The sequence below is a fragment of the Microcaecilia unicolor genome, chromosome 1 (genome assembly GCF_901765095.1).
Source record: "Microcaecilia unicolor chromosome 1, aMicUni1.1, whole genome shotgun sequence".
In the NCBI taxonomy this organism is placed as follows: Eukaryota; Metazoa; Chordata; class Amphibia; order Gymnophiona; family Siphonopidae; genus Microcaecilia; species Microcaecilia unicolor.
In genome coordinates, this window is record NC_044031.1 from 233,059,277 (window position 1) to 233,083,604 (window position 24,328).

A 24,328-nucleotide genomic window follows, 5' to 3' on the forward strand; every position below is an offset into this window, starting at 1 on the left:
GAGAGCCTTTTGCATGGTCCTACCTGGCTGCTTAGCTATGTGTTCATGGGCACTGAATATGACCTGTGTCTATGTAAGTGTCAAACTCTTCCCAACTCTGCCCTTCCCCTCCCGGACTGCCCCAGAATTACCCAGGCAGTGTCACAGCGGTTAGAGTCGATACTCAGTTAAGTACCTGGTTAAGTGCCACTGAATTTCAGTGGTCCATTAGGCAGTAAGCCTCTCCTGCACGCTTAAATGACACTGCATATCGACCCCTTGGTTTTAGACACGTGCTTACCTTGCCTGTGCCCTAATCCTGACCGGAAATGCGCTGTTGTTATCATTTGGGGAAAATAGTCTAAGCATTAAAACGGGTTACTGCACCCTAACACAGAGGCTGTTACCACAAAGCCAGTAACAACATTTCCATAGTAACAGCCTGCCTTAGGGAGGAGTATCCTAGTGGTTAATGTAGCGGACTTTGATCCTGGTGAACTGGGTTTGATTCCCACTTGAGCTCCTTGTGACACTGGGCAAGTCACTTAACCCTCCATTATCCCAGGTACAAATAAGTAAGGCTGTATAACACATCCCATTTCTCTTACCATTACATGTACTAGGAAACATGACCCCCGGTGATAATAGCGTGAGACTATTGATAGGGGAGCCATTTTGAGTGATGGCACAGGAAAAGACAGGAGCGAATGGGAATTGCTCTGTCCCAGCAACCACTGTATCACCAGGTAAGAATCAGTAGGCCCCCAACATATAGAGAGGGTGTCCTTTGGGGGTCCTTGGATCAGGAGGTTCCCATCAGGGGGGATTGCTACTTGAGGGGTTTGGATCAGGGGAATTGCTACTCAGGGGGGGTCTTGGGTCAGGGGGTATGGGTGCTACTCAGGGGGGAATAGGAGGAGGGAGCACCACAACCCCATGCAGTCTAGGAGCACAGAGCCATGTGTTGAGGCCCAATGCTTCCAGTGCAATAAAACAACTTGGATTATTTGACAGTTATTTTATTTTTTTTATTAGGATTTATTTACCGCCTTTTTGAAGGAATTCACTCAAAGCAGTGTATAGCCATACAAAGTATTTTAGGGCTATAACACAACTGGCAGTGCATACCCAGTGTTCACTGTGAGTTGTGCTGTTAGATTTTACATAGTAATGATCTGCTTTATGTGTATTTGCATGTCTTGCATCTCGTTACCAAGATAACTTATTTAGGGGGGAATTCATCAAGCAATGTTATGGCCTTAACTCACCTTAACACATGTTAAAGAAAGTAGCACACGCTGAATGCTGAAAGCCCATATGTATAGAATGGGCTCGTACAACTTAGCGAACGCTAATTCCTTTAATGCGCATTAAGGCCATAATGCCACCTGATGAATTCCTCCCTTAGTGTTGCATCAGGGCAAGACATACAGTGTTGGAGCCCTTTAGATCGTATTTAGGGGCTAATAATGTAGGTGATTGCCTTAAAGCAACTTGATAATTTACCCCCTCAGTCTGGTGAATTTTCAAAGACTTTGATCTGGCTACCATTTTTCAGTAGTAGCTCAACTGGGTCTTTTAAAAATGTTTTAAAGCAGTTAATACTTTCATTGAGGAAGTATGTTGAAATTGCCTTATTTGTTCCCTATTAGGTTTTCACTTAGAACAGTTACCCCCTCCTCATACTCTATTTATGGCACTGGCTACATCTAGGGGATCATATTCAAAAGAGAAAGAGTGTCATAAAGCACCATTTGGATGGAATTCTTCTCAAAACGTCCAAATCAATATTTTCAAAACCTGTTTTGCATATGTTTATCTATGCATTTTGTCTGCAGTGTGTCAAAATCACAAGGGGAATGTTGAGGGCATTTTGAAAGCGGAATTAGGCGGGCTTAGAGTGTATTTAACATTTTGACATTTTGCAGCCATAATGGAACAAAACGAAGACGCCTAGGGCAAAAACAATGTTTTGGTCTAGGCCTGTTTTCAGAATGAATAAGGCACAAAAAGGTGCCCTAAATGACCAGATGAGCACTGGAGGGATGACACCCCCTTACTCCTCCAGTGGTCATCAGCACCCCCTCCCACCCCCAAAAAACATGAATACAAATGGTACTCACCAACTTCTATGACACCTGAGATGTTATAGCCAGGTCCATTAGAGCAGAATGCAGGTCCCTGGAGTAGTATAGTGGTGGCTACAGCGCACTGTAGGCAGGTGGATCCAGGACCAAACCTCCCCCTGCTTGTGACCCCTCCAAAATTCACATATAGGGAAAGTGGGGATGAAACTTGATATTCCACCTTTCTGTGGTTACAATCAAAGTGGTTTACATATTTTATACAGGTACTTCTTTTATACTTGGGGTAATGGACCTGCCCCGGAATCACAAGGAGCTGCAGTGGGAATTGAACCCAGTAACCCAAGACCAAAGTTCATTGCACTAACCACTAGGCTACTCCTCCACTTCAGTCACCCAAAAGGGCTCTTGTAGTGGTGTATACTTGGGGGTAGTGGGTTTTGTATGGGTTTTGGAGGGAACGCAGACAAGAGGAGGACAGAAATAATCAGTTGGATGGGGTATGGAGATATCAAAAAGTGTGATCCACTTTCCTATTTAATTAGATTCTGTTATTCAGTATTGCAGTTTTGCACTTCATAGAGCAATCTATCTGCATATATAGGAAGAAACTAGAATACTGAAAATCTGGGACTGTGTTATCATCTATGCACATTAAGATACAGCCTGCTGAATTAAATCATTGTAACATGATTTCTTAATTAATTAGTGTTGCCTGTCAGGTCCTATTTATTGTAAATAGCTTGGATGGTTTCAGTAACTTTTTGCTAGTGTTTGCTCTACAGCTTTTAACAAGAAATCATGACAGCTAGTTTATTGATTCATATGCTTCACTGCCTGATTATTCAGTCCAGTTCATGGGAAAGAATCCTGTCTCATTATTGTGGCAACATACGTTGCCACTACTCTACCCTCCACTTCTAAAGTAAAACAAATCCGCTTCATCACTCTGGACCATATACTTTGGAAGCCCTTGTGTGGCAGAGCTGGGGAGAAGGAGATATCATTTATTGTATGTTGTCAGATGAGGTAGATTATGGAGTCTTCCAGGAGGGAAGGAAGAAGTCCATGGGTGTTAAAGACTTGTGTTTAATGGACATTATTTATTTTATTTATTGGGCTTTATTAACCACCTTTATGAAGAGATTCACCCAAGCAGTATACGATAGGTACATTTTAATGACTTACAATTTTGTTAACAGCATGACAATAGTACAATGAACAAGTATAAACATAAATACAGTGAAAGAGGAAAACTTGAAAACAGCAAATTGAAACCTAATAACAGGAGTACCATGAAACAGGATCAAATATATACAAATGTAACAGCACTGAATTCAAATAACAGAGATATAATACCATGTAAGCATAACATAACAGTGATGGAATATCTAATAAGCACACATTATAACATTCAAATAAAGTTGCTATGATTCTAATGCTTTTCTACAATACGGCTTACCATGTAGCTGAGAGGCCAAATGCAGATATATAGATGGGAACAAGATGCATGATACAGAGTCAATAATGCTGCATTAGCCTCAGCACACTTTAAGGCACTGGCTTGTACATAAAGGGTTTGATTTCAGGATAGAAGGCCTATGCACTTGTTTAAAGTCTTTTTTACAAGGGCAAGATAGGTACCTATGTGCCCTTATAATATAGGCTCCCAGAATCAGCCCCAACAGCACATGCATGCTAATGCTAATGTCCATTTACACCTGCTCTAAAGAAGTTGCTAATAGGTACATGCACTGTACACATTAACTTGTATTTTATTAAATAGATGCAGCTAGATGAAAGTTGGAATCCTCACTGGCCCTGATCCAGCAACCATTTTTTAAAAAGAAATTATCCTTGGGTGTAGGCTCTAGGTTACGGGGGTCTTTTTCTAAAGCTTAGCTCGACTTATCTGCAGTAGGGCCCATAGGAATAAAATAGGCCCTGCTGCAGATAGCTCAAGCTAAGCTTTAGAAAAACACCCCCTTGGTGCTTTTCTCTCTCCTCCGGATGCATATAAAGTAGCAGCACTTACATAATGCCTGAGGAAGAGCTTCCATGAGTGAATCACCCCATTAAAGACCATCTCTAAAGCACTGCTTTTCACTTCATCTTTTAGGAACCCAACGGTTTCCTGGATTCTAACATGTCAGGCGTTGATAACTGTAGGTGCACAGTTTGCTACAGGTTGACTCCAACTTGCAGGCAGCCTCTCTTTTCTGTGCTTGATCTAGGCTCAGTCTCTGAGATTCCTCTGCTAGAAGACAAAAAGCTTATCAAGTTTTCATTGCCTGCTGATTGGCGATTTAAATAGTAAAAGAAAATAAAAAGGGAAGCATTGGACTACAAGTACACATTAGGGCAAAGAGCAAAGGGTAAAGGGCAGGTGGAGCACACAAGCAACAGAAAGAAAAAAAAAGCCTAAACAAGCAATGAGAAACAAAAGGAGGAAAGAGGAGGCAATGATACAGCAGGCATGCTGTTACTGTCAGCGAGGCTGGGGACAACTAAAGAAGCTACAGATTATGAGCAAAGCAATAGGCATTCAGAGAAGATTTGAATTTCTTAAAAGAGGATTCAGTTCTGATGTCCAATAGCAGGCTATTCCACAAGGTGAGAGCTAACACACTAAAAAGTAGTTTTGCATGCTGTCCAGTCTAGCATGATGCTGGGAAGGAATAGTTAAGAGCTTGTGTTGAGAGGAAGTACTCTCTGTGGGGAGTATGGGATCAGCATGCTTGACAAGAATAGCACAAGGTCAACATGGAAGATCTGATGCATGATGATTAGCTTCTTGAATGGAATCCAACAGGAAGCTGATGCTCAGTCCAAAACAGGGAAATGAGGTGGTCATTTTTTTTTCATTCTGAAGAGCAGTTTAATAACTGTATTTTGAATCAATTGAAATCTCCATAACTGAACAACAGTGATTGATTGATGTATTCATTCTTATATCCCATATTATCCAAAAACTAATTTCAGTTCAATGCGTCTTACAATTAACACTAGAATTATAGTAACAGAGAATTTTAACTTCAGTGTCAAAAACACATGCTTAACTAAAACATTTCTTTACAAGTTAAGTTTTTAGGTATTTGCGAAATTGTAGATACTTACTAATGTCTACTAGATTCCACCATTTGGACCCCAGGTAACTGAAACCTGCCATGTGGATACTTATAAACCACATTTTTGCAACTAGGGAAATGAAGAAGCAAATAGTCTCTTGTCCTTGTTCTTTAAGCCCTATGTAATGAGTAGTAGTAATTCAAGCGATAAATCACCAAAGCAATGATAAGGCTACAAGAGGTGAGAAATCTAGCTTTGAATGAACATATTTGCTTTAAGGCAAAATAGCACCTTGAGACCTCACTGGATATTTAGTTCTGAAAAATAAGATTGTGATAAAATGGGGCTCATTTTCAAAAGAGTAAAATGTTCTAAGAGTGGCATAAAGCGGCATTTGGATGTTTTGCTTGCCTAAACGTTCAAATTGCTATTTTTGAAACCCATTTTTTAAATGTTTTGCTATCTAGTTTGTCAGCAGTGCATTCAAATCAGTTTGTCAGCAGTGCATTCAAATAGATGAGGGTCTGTCCATGTTCTGCATCCACGACTGAGATGAAGGATTCTGCTATCATGTAGTGTCTGTGTAGGAATGTGTATCATCTTGTTCCAGTTTCCCAATGGTAGGTATATTGGTGCTCTAGAGCCCAGTGTAATATAAATATAGTACTGTCTTTTCATAGGTGGGTTAGGGCTGTTATGGTGTGGTAAGTTTGGTACCCCCTTGTCATTCAGTTTTCAGGCTATCCACAATGAATCTGCATGAAAGCGATTTGCATGTAAGGGAGGCAGTATATGTGAATCAATTTCATGCATATTTATCGTGGATATCCTGAAAACCTGACTGGCAAGGGAGTACTTCAGGACCATCTTGGGAAACAGTGCCCTAGAACACCAAACTTACCACACCATAACAGCCCTAACCCACCTATTTTACTACCACAACGGCCACTGCGGCTCAAATTTTAAAAGTAATCTTGACTTACCTCGTCAGGGTTACGGCGGCCGGCAGCAGCGGTAAACAGTGTGCAGGCTCGGCCCTTAGTTCAGTTTTCCTTTCTCTCTCTCTCTGAGCTCTGGTCCTGCTTTCATTTCCTGTTTCCGCAAGGGCGGGACCAGAGCTGAGAGAGAGAGAGAAGGGAAAACTGTAGTAAGCGCCAAGCCTGCAAGCTTTTTACCGCTGCTGCCGGTCACCGTAACCCTGATGAGGTAAGTCAAGATGACTTTTAAAATTCGGAGGGAGGGGGCCTGGAACTGGAAGGGAGGGGGAAAGGGAGGGACGACAACCCTGGAACTTGGAGGGAGGGAGGGAACGAACTTCCGGTGGGTGAAATATTGGGGGTGCTCGTGCACCCACAGCACCCACGGAGTTGGCGCCTATGCCTGTTCTGGCAGTGGCACCGCATGCAAGCGGGAAGGTTGCGGTGCATGCACATAGGTGGCACCATGTGCAAGCAGGAAGATGGCAGCGCATAGGCGCCATTTTTTTGACAAATCTATTTGGGGGAGTGACCGCTCCCCTGTGCCCCCCCCCCCCAGCTACGCTACTGCTCTCCTACCACTTCATCCCTTTCTTCACTCCTTAGTGCTTCTTCCCTCCAACCTGATCCTCTCTCTTTTCAGAACCCTTTTATCAGCCTATCTCCCCTATCCAACCCTCTTCTCTTTGAATCCCACACAGTTCCTTTTCCTGTCCTCACCTATTTCTAATTCTTCAGCTCCTCCCTCATCCGTTGATCTTTGTATCACATCTCATGCTCCCCAGCTTGCATTCATTTCAGTTCTGTTCTCCCTATTACATTCCATATATCTTCCCTCAGCCTCGCTTCCCTTTACAACCCATATCTTCCAGCTCTCAATGCCTGTGTCTACTCTTTCCTTTCTCATTCTTTTCCCAGTGCCTCCCTCAGCACTTCTTCCCATCTCTATGGTAGACCAAAGGCAGGAAGCCTATCTGATGACACTGCAGCTCTTCTCTGCTACCTGCTATTAACCTATTGGTCAGATATTCCTTAACCAGCCAATAAAACTGCAGAGGATGCAGGACCAATATCTTAGGAGACACAACCTTCCATCCTACTTTCCCCTATTGGCTGGCTAAGGAATATCTAACCAATGGGCTGCAAGGAAGGCATGAATAGTAGCTGAGGAGACACAACCTGCTTTCTCCTGCAGCTCTACATCCCAAGGAGGTTTAATGACAGGAGACAGCGTGACATCACAAGGCTGAAACCTGTCTACCCAAGGAGATTTTCATTCTCCCCATTGCAGCTGCTGCCATCTTGGTACACTCAAAACCATATAATTGATAGAACAAGCTTCAGCCCACATAATGGGACAAGCACACTCCTACCATCTCCTGTCATTACACCTCCTTACTACATCCCAAAGATTTCAGCTTTGATGTCTGGGCAGTGCTGGAAAGAATATTAGGGGTATCCCAGCACCCACAGAGATGGAACCTATGATTCATATAAAGAGTGCCATGGTAAATATCCACATGAAATTAATAAAACACTAAGAGATACTGGGCTAGGTTCTGTTGGCTTCAGTGAAAGTTACAAACTTGGCACACTGATTCTTACAATTCCAAGATCTTCCTCTGCTTTACAAAGAATTAAAATCTATTGTAGGAATACAGCAGAGCAGGAGAGACTTTCATCTCTAGCAAAACTATCAATTGAAAAAGAGCTATTCCTGACTTTTAAAGTCAAATGTGAAATTCTATGATGATGTCACTGAGCATTTTATAAAAAAGGAGAGGAGGATAGAGTTTCATTTTAAATGAGCATTTCCAGAAAGCTCATAGCTCTACACACAATTCAGCCCAAGCCCTCATTGACTGAAAGCTTGTTAACTGGTTCTGTTTGAAATGTTAAGGGCATTTTCATGGATGATCCAGGCAGCTGTACAATCAAATTGGCCCAAAGACACATTTTGAGATCTTGTTAACTGATTCTGTTTCATTTGTTAAGGAAATTTTCATGGATATTTCAGGGAGCTGTACCATCAGTTCGGCCCAAAGGCACAGTATTTGAGATCTCATTAACTGGTTCTTTTTGCAATGTGAAGGGCATTTTCATGGATGTTTTAGGCAGCTGTACTATCACTTTGGCCCAAAGCAACAATGACCTTGCATTATCTGTCACTCCTATTTGAGTATGATCTATAGAAGGAATGAGTGACAAGGCAAAGAATACTTTATTTTGTTGCATGCACACTAAAAGGGAAAGGGAGGGAAATGGGATTTGATATACCGCCTTTCTGTGGTATTTTGCAACTACATTCAAAGCAGTTTACATATATACAGGTACTTATTTTGTACCTGGGGCAATGGAGGGTTAAGTGACTTGCCCACAGTCACAAGGAGCCATATGTCTGCTGCTTTCTGCTTTTGCATCTTCTTTGTGGGTACACAACAGCTTGCTCCTTCAGCCTCAGAATATCACAGAAACTCTGTGTTGCTCAAAGTATTTTTTCATGGAATCTGCAGTTGTACACCACACAATGTCAATCTGTGTATAACTCTGAAACATAGATTTTGGAAGGTGATGGTGATACAGAATTTAATTTTCTTCAAATCAGCACAGAAGACAAAAGGAGAAGTGACAAATATTATAGGTGGCTCTCAGAAAGAGACCAAGACGTGACATTGTTCAGCACAAACAGTGAGTTCATTAACTGTAATTAAAGGTACACCAGGGGTGGACTGTCCATTCCGGCAACCGGGCAGTTGCCAAGGGCCCAGCGGGCCGCCATTTTGAAAACACAGCAGTGCTGACAGGCAGGGGAATAGCGGAAGCACAGCAGGCATGAAAGAACATGCCCCCCCCGCAGAGGCCACCAGACTACCAGGACTTTCAGGTAGAACTGGGGCAGCAGGGACATTGGCTGCGGCAGCAGGGGCGGTAGGAGGGGTGTTGGGCAGTGGCCAGGCGGGGGCCCAGACCACCCTCAGTGCCTGTGGGCTCAGACCACCCTCAGCTGCCTTGGGGTACGCAGTGCACAAATGTTTAGCACATCTAGTGAATCCCCTTCTATAAACGTTACCGCACGCCACTGTGTTTAGTTAATCAGTCCAAAGTGCAGAGACACCAGCATCACTTGCTTGCAAATAAGAAGTAGAATAGTGAGAAGGGGATGGGAGACTACAGAGATGTTTTACCTGCTGTAAGTTAGGGATAACATCCTGTGGCAGAGGCCTAGATTCCCAATGACCTGTCTGTGAGCTGAAATAGGCATCCCAGGGGAAGGACTAAGCAAGGAAACAAAGTAAAGGAGGGAGAAACTGAATGAAGGTGGTTAGCTTAGCTGGGTTTAAAAAAGGTCTGGATGGCTTCCTAAAGGAAAAGTCCATAGACCATTATTAAATTTACTTCAGGAAAATCCACTTCTATTTCTGGGATAAGCAGCATAAAATGTATTGAACTTTTCCAGGATCTTGCCATGTATTTGTGACCTGGATTGGCCACTGTTGGAAACAGGATGTTGGGCTTGATGGACCTTTGGTCTGTCCCCAGTGTGGCAATACTTGTGTACTTATGTAGATAAAATATGAAGATATTCTCAAGAAGCACATGAAGTAATGCACTGAAGAGCACAAAATGCTCCTTAAGATGGCATACACCACTAAGGAAAACTCTCAAATTTAAGGAAGTTTGGTGATGTGGTTGAGGAAAACCATTGGTTCTACATTTTGTTTTTGTAAACTGCTTAGTTCTATTGTAAGTTAAAGCAGTATAGCAAATGGAAATAAAGAATAAAGATGCAGCCAGATTGCAAGCAGATGAGGGCACAGAAGGACATAGAAGACAAAAGAAAGCAGAGAAGGAGTCATCAATATAACAAATGTGTGTACTAATAGTTTTTTTTTCTTTTACAGGAAGAAATTTAATTTTTTTTAGTATATTAGTATTTTTTAGCATATATCCATAGATATGAGGGTAGTTTTTGGTTGCCAGAACCATTTTTGCATAGCACTAAACAGCTTCTGCACACATACAGTTAGAACCAGGAAACAGGATTCTGGGAATACCAGTGGTGACCAATGAGAAGGCTCCTAGTCACAACAAGAAGACCCCTGAAGAAGGCTTTTTGCTGAAACACAGACCGTATCGGGTTCTAATAAACTTGTTCTCAGCGCCTATTCATTTGTTGGGCTGGTCATTTGGACATGGTCTTCTTCCAACCCTGGTTTCACATACAATTAGAGTCAACATGAATGAGCTCTTGACCTGCCTATATAACTGACAAACTAAACAAAGAACAAATACAATCAGCTGACAAAGAAAAAACAATCACAAAGAATAACAAGTGTACGGAGGTTACAAACATCAATATTTCCCCCATGTGACACAGTTTACTAGATGCAAACAACTTAATATTTATTTGTCAGCAATCTGGGGGAATCTATATATGGCGACTAAAGTTGCGCACGCATATCAGCATGCATGGTTGATATGCACACGCAACTTGATTAATGAGCCAATCAGCACTAATAATTGGCTGCTAACACCAACTTATTGGCATTAATTGGATTTAATTGGGATTTATATGCAGATCGTATACTATAATGCTCCATGTGTAAATCCTATATTGTGTAAATTCAAGGGGGTATGGCCAGGGACAATTTAGGGGTGTTTTAGGGGCATTCTCAGAATTAACGTATGCTGTTACAGAATAAATCCCACTGGCATCTAATTTAGGCACTGACGTTTACACCTGCTTTCGTCAGGTGTAATTTCTGGCGCTATTCTATAGAAGGCGCAGATGCTTTTTTTAAGAATAGCACTCAGCACTTACATTTTTCAACACTATTTGCAGAATCTAGTCCAATGTGTTTAAAAATGCTGGGACTGCTCCATGTCAGCTCTACTATTAATGAAAGTAGGTGGGGTGGAGAAGTTGTTTGAAGCTGAGGCATCAAGGGCCTTCACTCTTGGTCACTCATTGCACTGCTGCTCTTCTGACTCTTTTCAGACCATGGGTGCTCTACAGCTGGCCAGTGGATGCTGCTGTACACTGATATCTGGCCTCCCTTTCTCATGCCCAGTGTTAGGGATGTGCATTCACTTGAAACAACACAGCAAATGTCAAAAGACATTTCCCAAGCCTTTTCATGTCGTTGACAAATAAAAACGAGAAGAAACAACATCAAATTTTGTGATTTTTTTTTCTGTTTCATCAATAGTATGCACTATTTTGAAAGAGTGTTCACTACCCATGAACAGCACATACTCTTTCCTGAGAGTACACATTTATCATCAACTATTGCACATAAGAGCATAGGAATAGCCATAATGGGTCAGACCAATGGTCCATCTAGCCCAGCATCCTGCTTCCAACAGTGGCCAATCCAGGTCACAAGTAACTGTCAGAAACTCAATTAGTAGCATCATTCCATGGTACCAATCCCTTGGCAAGCAGTGGCTTTCCCATATCTATCTCAATAGCAGACGAAGGACTTTTCCTCCAGAAACTTGTACAAACCTTTTTTAAACCCAGATACACTAACTACTGTTATCACATCCTCTAGCAATGAGTTCCACAGCTTAACTATTCGTTCAGTGAAAAAATATTTCCTCCTATTTGTATTACAAGTATTTCCATATAACTTCCTTGAGTGTCCCCTAGTCTTTGTACTTTTTGGAAGAGTAAAAAATTGATTCACTTCTACTCATCCTACACCACTCAGGAATTTGTAGACCTCAATCATATCCCCCTCAGCCATCTTTCGTCCAAGCTGAAGAACCCTAATCACTTTAGCCTTTCTTCATATGAGAGGAGTTCCATGCATGCACTGTTGTGAAAGAGCATGCACCCTTAATGAAACTGCTCCCATGTTGACATAATAAAAAAAGAAAAGAAAATGAACATTCCCAGAAATGACATGGGAAAAACATGACAAACATTTTTGGGCTGCATACCTATAGAAAATGTAGCCTTATCCATGCAGCACTTCTACTTCCTTGGCCTGGGAATGAAAACAGGCTTTATCTATCTATCTGTCTGTCGTGATCTAGATTTCTCCACAGTTTGAGAGCTATAAATTAATTATCCGTTGGGACCCCTGAAAGTTTAGATTTAGAACAAGGTGTATTATAATTGATTTGCTTGCATGCAGTTTCTTGGCAATGTTTATAGCTCTGGCGTGTTTTATCCTAAAATATTAAGGTAAATGCTTTTATGCTTCAGTACAAATTTCTAGCAAGATGGGAAATTGAAAAACAATTAAAATGTTGAATACTAGAGTGGTTTACAGTTGGTTCATAGGACTCCTATTAGTGTTACTATATAAAAAGATGCTTTTCAGATTAAGCTTATTAAAATCAATTAAAAACAGACAGCTGCCATGAAAGGAATAGGGTCTAGCTGGTTACAGATGCTTGTGAGTAATAAAATCAAACACATACAGTCTTTGCCTACCGGTACTGGACCATCTGGACCAATTTCCTGATGCTTTCTGTGAGGTATTCAGTGCCAAGATCAACTTGATTGAGTGCCAATTAGGCAGACAAAAATTAAAAATAAAATGATTTGATTTAATTCTGACAATATACCGCTCTAGAAATGAATCGAGCAATAGCCCCCCCCCCCCCCCCTTCTGAACAAAACCTAAAATGTCCGGCTTTGAATGGAAGATAAGAGAGCAAACTATACTGGCTACCTATAAGTTCACGCATTACTTTCAAATTATGTGCATTCACCCACCAAATAACATGCAGAATGTTATAGAGCTATCAACTCATAATTCTAAAAAAAATCATCCAGAGGCTTTCTTGTATTACACTTCCCTCATGTAATAAAATCAAATGTAAACCTATCCACAATGCTGGATTTTCATACCAAAGTATAACTAGATAGAACTCTTTGCCCAACCAACTCTGTCAAACTGAAGGCTATCTCATATTTCATAAACTACTGAAAACTCACTTGATAAGATCGACCTCTAACAATAGAAATAACTAACCCTCTAACTAAACTAGCAATAACAGCAACTCTGTCCATATTCACATTCTATCCTATAAACACAAAATTCTTTACTGGGTAACAAATTGTGTGATGGAGAGAGCTGTTGTGAAGATCAGCCTAGCGGATCCAAATGCAGCAGTGGATACTACCTATAACAGTGGAGTTCGTTGGTTGGAGAAGAGAACATTCTGGAAACATTCTGGAAACTATATGAGCTTAATGATTGATTAATGGACAATATGGACAATCAATATAGCACTCAGGAGTGCCTTTTTGATATCAAGCACAGCGTGGCTGATTAGACAAGAACGCTGTCAGAACAATCTGTATAATTTATGGATAATACAGCGCTTATTAGGACTGCCTTTCTGGCATCGAGCACAGCGTGGTTGATTAGACAAGAATGCTGTCAGGGCGATCTGTACAATTTGGATAATCAACTAAGCGCTTAATAGGACAATTATTCAAGAGGTGGTACAATACTGCGTGGTTGACAAAAAAGCACGCTGTGAATGATTTAAACGAATGTGCCTAAAACAACTGTTGCTTGTTACCATTTATTTGTATAAAAAAACAAGAAGTGCTGAGGGAGGTCACTGTGGTAGTTAGATACATGATGTATTAGTAAGATCCGGCACAAGGCTTGGATGAATGTGGAGTGTGTGAGAGAGATGTGTGTATCTGAGTTATGGTTGACTTAATGGTTTTATAAAGTCTGATATTCACAATTTAATAAAGAACAATTAAAAAATAGTTATATGGTGGTGAACACATTCTATCCTATGTATTACAAATGTTATATGATCAGGATTTCATGTTATGCTGTTAGTATTCATTTTGTTGTATATAGATAGATATAAATAGGGGATTAAGGGATAGATAGATAGGTAGATAGACTTTGAGATTATATAGTGATAGAGATATACTTTGTTCTATGTGATCAGAATGCCTTTGTCAGTTCTACTTTTCTTATTTTGTGGGCCACATTGAACTTGAATCCTATTTGAGATAATGTGGGGTACAAGTGTCATAAATAAATAAAAAAATAAGATAACATTTTAAAAAGCAACTATTAGATTAAAGCCTACCAGAACTAGCACTGTGCTCTCTTGTATATATGATTTGCTTGCCACAATATCATTGCTCTGATAGCAAATTTGGGTGAAGAGCTGTGACAAAGGTCTGGAAGCTCTTGGAAGACGTGAAGGGAATCATTTTTATAAGTTTATTGCATGCAACACCCTGTGTGACATATGTAAAAAAGCTTTTATAAAATTACCCCATGAGTTAATTCCTGGATTCTATATATAGCATGTAAAAATCTGTGTGGAAACCGAGGTGTATTCTATAACAATACCTATAACTTAATTGGTTAACTAGCTAATCAGCGCTGCCAATTGGATGTTAACAAGCAAAAATCAGCACTAATTGGCATTGAGATTTACGCGTATAACTCACTAACCAGCTTATTTTCGAAAGAGAAAAACGCCTATAGTACGACCTAAATTGGGAGATAGACGTTTGTCTCTCAAAGACGCCCAAATCGGTATAATCGAAAGCCGATTTTGGGCGTTTCCAACTGCACTCCGTCGCGGAAACAAATAAAGTTGATGGGGGCGTGTCGGAGGCGGAACTGGGGCGTGGTTATCAGCCAAGGAGAGATGGGCGTCTTTAGCTGATAATCGTAAAAAAAGGCGTTTTTACCGTGATTTTGGGACACTTTTTTTTACCCTTTTGTTTCACGAACAAGTCCCAAAAAGTGCTCCAACTACCCAGATGATCACTGGAGGGAATCGGGGATGACCTCCCTGGACTCCCCCAGTGATCACTAACCCCCTCCCACCAAAACAAAACCCACTTTACAAACTTTTTTCCAGCCTCTATGCCAGCCTCAAATGCCGTACCCACCTCCATGACAGCAGAATGTGTTCGATCCTGTCACAGCCTTTCCCTGGGTCAGATGTGGCTCTCGGGTGCAGTACAGGGTCACATCAGCATTGCATTGTGGTGGGTGTAGAGTTTTGGGCTCCGTGATTTCATTAGCTTGTGTTACAGTCTCACGATGTTGGTAGTTGGTAGGCTCTTCTCCCATGGTGCTTTTCCCCCTGCCTACTGGGTCAGAGTGTGCCCTGTTGTGTTTCCTGTTGTAGTCCATGCGGTAGTGGCCATTTTTGTAAGCCAGTTTTAGTTCCCTTTCCTGTGTTAGTGTCCCGTCCGTGGCCGTGACAACCCTCAGACTTACCCTGTTTCTGGGAGTCAGTGTCTGTGCTGGCTTCTGCTTGTCTCTGTGTCTGTGTCTGTCTTAGGTTCTTTCTGGCTCTGTGTGCTGATTGCCTTACTGAACCTCACCTGTGTGGGCTATGCCTCTTCCAAGATGGCTGCCGCCTCTTCCTCTCTGCCAGTATCCAAGATGGCTCCCGCTGTTCCTTCCTATGGGATGACTGCTCTGAGTGTCAAGCCTCTGTTTGGTTGCAAGGTGATTGCTGCAGCTGTAGCTCTGGTGTTGAGGGCTTTATTAGTCACTTGGAGACTACAGTCCTGGCCTTTGCATCTCATCTCATCTAAAGGTCCTGGTGTATAGAGTGCCCTGTACACAGTTTCAGTGTTTGCTCTGAGTGAGTTTCTATGTTTGTGTATACTAGCTAGCTTAGGCACCGTGTGGCCTGTAGCCTGTGTATAGCTTTGCTAGTGTTCTATGTTTGTCCAGACTAGCTAGCTTAGGCACCGTGTGGCTTGTAGCCTGTGTATAGCTTGCTAGTGTTCTATGTTTGTTCAGACTAGCTAGCTTAGGCACCGTCTGGCTTGTAGCTTGTGCATAGCTCTGCTAGTTCTCTGTGTTTGTTTCCAGTGTTTGACTAGCTAGCTTAGGCACCGTCTGGCTTGTAGCCTGTGCATAGCTCTGCTAGTTCTCTGTGTTTGTTCCTAGTGTAGACTAGCCAGCTTAGGCACCGTCTGGCTTGTAGCCTGTGCATAGCTCTGCTAGTTCTCTGTGTTTGTTTCCAGTGTTTGACTAGCTAGCTTAGGCACCGTCTGGCTTGTAGCCTGTGCATAGCTCTGCTAGTTCTCAGTGTTTGTTTCCAGTGATAGACTAGCCAGCTTAGGCAGGGCCGTGCCTAGGATCTCTGGTGCCCCCCTGCAGACTATCAGTTGGCGCCCCCACCCCCTCCGTCTAGCAAAGCAGGAACAGAAGGGAGCAGGCAAGTAAGCTGGACCTCAGGAAAAAAATAGCACTGTATGTATCCCTCATTGATAAGGCTCTGACTCTAAAGTTTAGCAATTTCATTAAAGCAAAATGTATTTTCATAACACTTCAAAGATTTCCAACTCAAAATAGGAATGCTAATTCAAAATGTGAGCAAAGTCCTCTTAGTTTCCAAAGATTCTTTTTCTAATCTCCTTTGCACCAAAGGATATAATTCAGATCAAACATTTGTCTCTGATCAACTATCTCAGATCAAATATTTATTTCAGATTAAATATTAAGGTTTCCTTGCTTACAGTCACTTAAATCTACCTAGCCTTTATATAGCTTATAGGATTTAAACACTCTTAAACTGAAATTCACCCTTTTCTATTCTTCATAAACTTCAAGTAATCCTGAAATATTCAGATCCTTTTTCACTAGAGAAATCTCAAACTTCAATCTCCACCAACCTCTTTTCATTCATATTTTCTCATTTACCACATAATCTGGCAGTCTTTTATAATTTCAGTCAACACACACAGGAACTCACAGCTGCATGTCTCTCTTGGCCAAACCGACAGTCAGTTGCTGTCTCACAGACTCTCACTCTGTTCCCTTCCGGGCAGATTTCTAACAAAAGCTGATCATCCAATCAGAGAGCTCTATTTGAATGCAGATTAACATACAGACACTGTAATGGGAATTTTTAGTGAAAAACACTAGATAAACCCTTCGTTTTTGGACCAAACTTCACACTTTTGATCAGAGCCATGCCCTAACATTAAGGCTGTAAACACTTCCATCATTTTTTATTCATAAATATGCAAATGAGAACCTCCCAAAAATGGACTAATTTGCATACGATTTAAACAAATCTGAGAATATGACAACCAAGTACAGAGTCCCAGCACCTGAATTCTGCAATTAGATTTAATACAAATACTTTTAAAACTTATTTTTAGCACTTTTAAAATTTCAGGTTGTCTTTAATTTGAATGCGGTTCAAGCTCTGAAGCTCACCCTGAGTGAGGAATTAGCCACAAACCACAGCATATATAGCAATTTGGTTGCATTCTTTAAAATAACTTGAAGAGCCTGCCTGCCTCAGTGAATAATGCTGTTGCTTTCACTTCCGGTTTTAGGGATCGCAACTTCAGCTAAAAGATTTTGCAAGTGAGTGGAAGGCAGGGACCGCAGGGCAGCAGCGCCCCTCGAAGGCAGGCGCCCCCCTGCATTGCTTACCTGGCTTACCGCATTGGCACGGCCCTGAGCTTAGGCACCGTGTGGCTTGTAGCCTGTGCATAGCTCTACTAGTCCACTGTGGTTGTTTAGTGTTAGACTGGCCGCCCTTGCTAGTCACTATCCCAAGACTGTGTTTGTTCCTAGTGTTAGACTAGCCGCCCTTGCTAGTCACTCTCCCAAGACTGTGTTTGTTCCTAGTGTTAGACTAGCCGCCCTTGCTAGCCACTCTCCCAAGACTGTGTTTGTTCCTAGTGTTCAGCTAGCCGTCCTGCTAGCCCTTCTTCAGAGTTGTGTCTTCAGCTAGCCGTCCTGCTAGCCTTTCTTCAGTGTGGTATCCCCTGCTAGCCGTCCTGCTAGCCCTCCTGTGGAGACAGTGACTTCTGCTAGCCGTCCTGCTAGCCCTCCTGCGGAGACAGTGACTTCTGCTAGCCGTCCTGCTAGCCACCTCCAGAGACAGTGTTGTGTCTCCTGCTAGCCGTCCTGCTAGCCACCTCCAGTGTTGTATCTCCTGCTAGCCGTCCTGCTAGCCCTCCTGCGGAGACAGTGACTTCTGCTAGCCGTCCTGCTAGCCACCTCCAGAGACAGTGTTGTGTCTCCTGCTAGCCGTCCTGCTAGCCACCTCCAGAGACAGTGTTGAATCCTGCCGACTGCCAGAACCCGGACAGACCCTGCTTGTCTGCCTTGCCTTCGCCTAGGTGCCAGGGGGCACCCCTGGACCTTCATTCCTGCTGTTCCTGTAAGTCCTACCGGCTGCCAGAACCTGAGGGCTCAACCCGAGGGGGAAGGCAGTCAAGTGTAGGTGAAGCCTAGGTCCAGGGTGTTCCAGTTCCGCGGGTTCCGCTCCAGTGTGTTCCAGTCCAGCGGGTTTCACTCCTGTATGTTTCAGTCCAGTGGGGCCACTCCAGTGTGCCCAGTCCAGTGGGCCCCACTCCAGTGCGCACCCGTCCGGTGCGTTCCAGTTCCGAGTGTTCCGGTGTAGAACTCCAGTCCGGAGTTCCGGTCCAGTCTTATCTCCTCTCTACCTGGAAGGTGATTTTGCCTAAAGGACTCACAAACCCCGCGCTTCCGGGGAAGAAGGCCGAAGGTATGCCAAGGTCCTCGAGAGCGCGGCAAGCGCGAGAGACGCGACAGTTAGCCACGCTAGACAACTTAGTTCTTCCCTTGAATGTGGCTGAAAGAGGGCATTGTACAGCATTCTGCCAGCTCTGACCTACTGCTAATCTCAGTACCAGGGAGACTCATTGCCAGTGGGGCACAACCTCTGATCTGCAGTTAACTGTGAGTAAAGGTGGTTATTCCAATAAAGGACGTTTTCGGAGAGATTAGTCTTCAGGTGTCAACTGGTGTGCCAATGTTATATAACAGCAACCAGTCCAAGAGGCCTGCATGTATGCAGGTCCCTGGAGCACTTTTAGTGGGTACCGCAGTGCACTTCTGCCAGGTGGACCCAGGCCCATGCCCCCCCCCCCCCCACCTGTAACACTTGTGCTGGTAAATGGGAGGCCTCCAAAACCCACTGTACCCACATGTAGGTGCCCCCTTCACCCCTAAGAGCTATGGTAGTGTTGTACATTTGTGGGTAGTGGGTTTTGGGGGAGGGGGGTTGGGAGCTCAGCACCCATGGTAAGGGAGCTATGTATGTGAGAGCTTTTTCTGAAGTCCACCGCACTGACCTAAGGTGCCCAGTTGGTGTTCTGACATATCAGGGGGGGGGGGGGGGCCAGTGTACTACGAATCCTGGCCCCTTCCACGACCAAATGGCTTGGATTAGGACGTTTTTGAGCTGAGCGTTTTTAGTTTCCATTATCGCTAAAAAAAAACAAACGCCCAGCTCAAAAACGTCCATTTTTTCAAAAATGCGGTTCGGCCCGCCCCTTCATGGACCCGTTCTCGGAGATAAACGCCCATGGAGATAGGCGTTTCCGTTCGATTATGCCCCTCCACGTGTATTCTATAACGTGGTACACATAAATTCTAAGTTGCATAGTTAAAAAGGGTGCGGGGCATGGGCGGGGCATGGGTGTTTCTACAATCTATGTAAACTATTATGTAAACTATTATAGAATACACCCGCTCTGCGTCTAATTTAGGCATCGGGATGTTACGGCTGCAGCCATGCCCTGCATGAAGACTTTTTCTTATGGAGGTTGGACTCTGTGACTGCCTCTCCCTGCATTGATACCACTGTTGCCTGTTTGACTGCTTCTCAAGCCTCATTCCAGAGATTATCCAAGCTCTGATGTTCCTGCTTCAGTCTGATGTCTCAGTATCTTAGCCTCACTCTGCTTCCCTGCTGTGTTTCTAAGTGTGTTCCAAGCCTCATTACAAATTGTGATATCATCAGTAAGGACCTTTATATGGAATCTTGGGACTTTCATGCTTGGCCTTTGCAAGAGGTATTTTAGCCTTCTTTTTGTGTTCCTGTTCTCGTGAGTCTTGCTCCTGAAGCCTTGTTCCGGAAGCCTTGCTCCTGCGTACCGTTTCTGGTTTCTGCTACAGTCAAGCTCTGTTCCTGGTTCCTGTAACAGCCAAGCCCTGATCCTGATTCCTGCTACAGTCAAGCTCTGTTCCTGGTTACTGTTACAGCAAAGCTGCCTCTCCCTACGTTTATACCACTGTTGCCTATTTCCCTGTTTCTCAAGCCTCATTCCAGAGATGATCCAAGCCTTACTCTGATGTTCCTGTATACAGGCATCACTCCAGAGTCTATCCAAGCCTCAATCTAATGTCCCAGTATCTTAGCCTCACTCTGGTGCCCTGCTATGTTTCTCAGTGTGTTCCAAGTCTCATTCTAAGTTGTGACATCATCAGCAAGGATCTTTATATGGAATCTTGGAACTTTCATGCTTGGCCTTTGCAAGAGGTCTGTTAGCCTTGTCTTCATTTTCCTGTTCCTGTGAGTCTTGCTCCTGTGAGTCTCACTCCTCAAGCTTTGTTCCTGTGTATCTTGTTCCTGAAGCCTTTCTCCTGTGTACATGTTACAGCCAAGCTCCATTCCTGCCTTGTCTTTAATCTTGCTTCTCTTTGTTCCTGTTGCCTCTAGCCTTGCCTCTGCTTGTTCCTGTAGCCTTGTCTTGTCTTGCCAAGTCAAGAAGCTTGGGCTGTTCAGCTTGGAAAAGAGATGCTGAGGGGGATATGACTGAGGTCTACAAAATCCTAAATCATGTAGAATGGGTAAAAGTACAGGGGACAAAAGAGTAAACTAATATTACACATGATGGTCAACTAACCGTCAAGAAGAATAGCACAAGCACAATAAACATTTCTTAAAGAAGGTTTTCAACAGTTTTCAAAAAACATATAATCAGATTGCCTTCTTAGATTAATAGGTAATTCATTCCAGTGGCTAGCTGTCAAATAAGCAAATGTGCTGGAGAAAACCTGTTTATAAACTGCCTGTTGTGGATCTGAATATTGTAAACATAGAAGACATCTAGATTCAGGCGTAATATTTCTATGCAATAATTGTATCAGACTTACCATATACTCTGGTACGTCATCGTACACAATTCTATAAGTGCTCATAGTGCCCTGATGCAATCCATGGGTGAAGGTCTATTCTATAATGGCATCTGAGCACCCCAAAGCTGTTATAGAATATGTGTGTTACTTGATATCAGGGTGCTTAAAAATCTAGGAGGTCAATATTCAGACATTGGGAGGCAGCCTGCCTAAGTGCTGTGATTGGTGCTGACCCCAGATATTCAATGCCGGCCCATTTCCAGTGACCGGCATTGAATATCTAAGGGTTGGTTTTTTTTGACCAGCTCAAACTTAACTGGCTATGTGAATATTCAGAGCTGGCTGGTTACATTTATAGCGGCCAAAGATAGGGTTGCTATTTAGGTGGTCTGATTTGGCCACTAAACTTAACCGGTCAGTGGTGAATATTGCTGCTTATCACACGATAAAACTGGTTTGTTTATTTATTTATTTATTTATTTATTTAGATTTTGCTCACACCTTTTTCAGTAGTAGCTCAAGGTGAGTTACATTCAGGTACTCTGAATATTTCTCTGTCCCGGGAGGGCTCACAATCTAAGTTATCTTTTCAGCGCTAACCAGTAATATTCAATGTGTGATAACCAGTTATCTCACGCTGAAATAAGCAGTTAGTTGCCAAAACGCTATTTAACTGGTAAGAAGCTGTTTCTGTCAAGTTAAATAGCGCTAAATATCGGGTGTAGGTGCCTACATTTACTCTGTGTGCACCTAAATGTGGAAAGGACAAGCATAACTAACAGTATTCTGTAGGGTATGTGTGTAAGTGGCAGCCCCGCTCATGCCCTACCCATGCTCCACTCCTCTTACATTTAGGTGCTACACCACTTTGGCGCATCACTACAGAATAACATTTAGGAAGAATATTGACATTTATATGCACGTGTGCACACATGCATCAATGTCGGTATTCTATACATTTACACACATACCCCTGGATTCTATAGACATTGCCTAAATGCCGCACGTGGTAGGAAATAAAAAATAATAATTTGTCCCAGCGGTATGGGCTTGCGCCAAATCTGAAATTACCACCAAGGGGTGTGCTAGCCTGATAGTAGTCTCACTTTGGCGTGTTCTACATGTGCGTAAAGCCTACCGTGCCTTTGTGAAAGGGCCTCTTTGTGAGGTACTATCCCCCAAATTCTATGTATGGTGCCTTAAAGTTGTGCACGCTAATTTGGCCACATGGCCAAATTACGCACACAACTTAATTGATTAACAAGCCAATCAGCACTGATAATTGGTACTTAGCCACCAATTAGCAGCACTAATTGACTTTAATTAGAATTTACATACACAACTTTTGAGGCGTATCCTACAACATGGTGCACATACATTCTAATGTGCACAGTTGAAAAGGAGGCATGGGCATGGGTGTGGAATGGGTGAGTTGTGGGCATTTAAAAAAAACTATTTGCACTATTATAGAATATACCCGATCTGTGCCTAACTTAGACTCTGGAATTCGTTGCCGGAGAACGTGGTACGGGCGGTTAGCTTGACGGAGTTTAAAAAGGGGTTAGATAGATTCCTAAAGGACAAGTCCATAGACCGCTATTAAATGGACTTGGAAAAATTCCGCATTTTTAGGTATAACTTGTCTGGAATGTTTTTACGTTTGGGGAGCGTGCCAGGTGCCCTTGACCTGGATTGGCCACTGTCGGTGACAGGATGCTGGGCTAGATGGACCTTTGGTCTTTCCCAGTATGGCACTACTTATGTACTTATGTACTTATGTAGGTATTGAGGCCTGATTTTAGGTGTCCTAAATGGGTGTGCCTACATTTTAGTCACAAGAACAGCATGTGAGCGTATTCTATAAACTACACCTTACTTTAGGTGTAGTTTATAGAATCACACTAACCGCATGGTTTTACAGCACCGATTTTTAAGGCGACATATATAGAATTTCCCCCTATGTTCTTACAACTTTTTTTTAAAGAGATTCCCCGTTTTCTATCCCACTTTAGCAGTACAGTTTCACTGACAAAACTGGTTTTCCCCTTGTAGTCAAGGGCTTCCTAAACAGAACTGTTTAAAACCAAAAGTTCCTGACATGCAGATTTGCCCAACCAGTGGCAGTTTCCATCCTTCCCCCTTCCATCAGTTCCCTTTCCTTCTTTCATTCTCCCCTCCTCCATTCCCTTTTTTCAGGACCACAACACTTCAGCTCTGCAAATCTTTGGTCCTGCAGAAGATAACAGAATACAATTCTCATCTGTCTATTTATTTCTTTAATGGCCACACTCATCAATAAATTACTTGGCAGGTTACAGGGAACATTTGCAATTATAATAAGAGTTACAGTTTTAATAATGAAAACAGCAAAAAAAAAATGACAGACTGGCATAAATAAAAATAAAACAGTACAAAAAATAACAGCCCTTCTATCTACTCATCCAGAAGCTTGTTCAAACAAAAATCATACAATGGTGTTCCACTGCATTTTTCCCACTACTAACAGGAGACTGTTACATGATTGCACCTGGCTTCAGCATTGAATACTTCAGAGCAGTTTCAAGCCAACAGCCAACTCAATGACCAGATGAAACTTTATCTACATTCTTTTAATTTAATAAATGTAATTTAATAAAGCAAAATGAAGGTTCATTGTAGGAGTAAGGAAAAAGAAAGCTCCGACAGCCTCCTATCTGACCCAATTTAACCAATTTGTACATCAAACCTGGTCTCTTGCTTTCTTAGGGTCACAGAATTCTCTGCAATCACTACAATGTAAATCTCTCTTTCATGTGCCTTCATCTTCATATAGAAAGATTCTAAATGCCTTTTTGTAAACAAGATTGAAGTTTGGCTCCCTGTGTTATGAGCATCTCATTCCTCTCCATAGTGTGAAATGCCTTGACATTTTTCAAATAGCTTGACATTTAAAGACTGTGTCACCTAGATAGTGGATAAAGAAGTCCTTCATCTGATTTTATGACGTTGTTGAAATGACATAAATTTGCCGGCTGCTGTTTCCTAAGCCTCCATTTCTTATCACATAAAGTTAGCATATATGCGCAAGGGAGAGGAGGGATTATCTGTATGTCTCATAACCTCAATGACAGCACTACCTATAAAAATAGATTATATTATGGTGAAATGCATTTTGCTATGCAGTTACAGGAAGAACATTTTAGGCCCCTGCTCTAAAAAGGTGCCAACCAATTGTGCGAAAGTACCTGATAGAATTGAAGCTTAAGCTTTTGGAGAGAAATACAAAATTTTGAGTTCAACGAGGACACTTGTCTTTCCTCTCCAAGAGGAGGTCCATTAAGGAGATGCAAAGCTGTACTGA

The 24,328-nt window shown here is 42.5% G+C and overlaps 1 protein-coding gene across 1 annotated transcript in view; it reads left to right on the forward strand.

The window, feature by feature from the left end:
• Positions 1-24,328, forward strand: part of LOC115471036 (poly(rC)-binding protein 3-like) — a 1,141,923-nt gene that overhangs the window by 529,853 nt on the left and 587,742 nt on the right. The gene's annotated exons all lie outside the window — the stretch shown is intronic.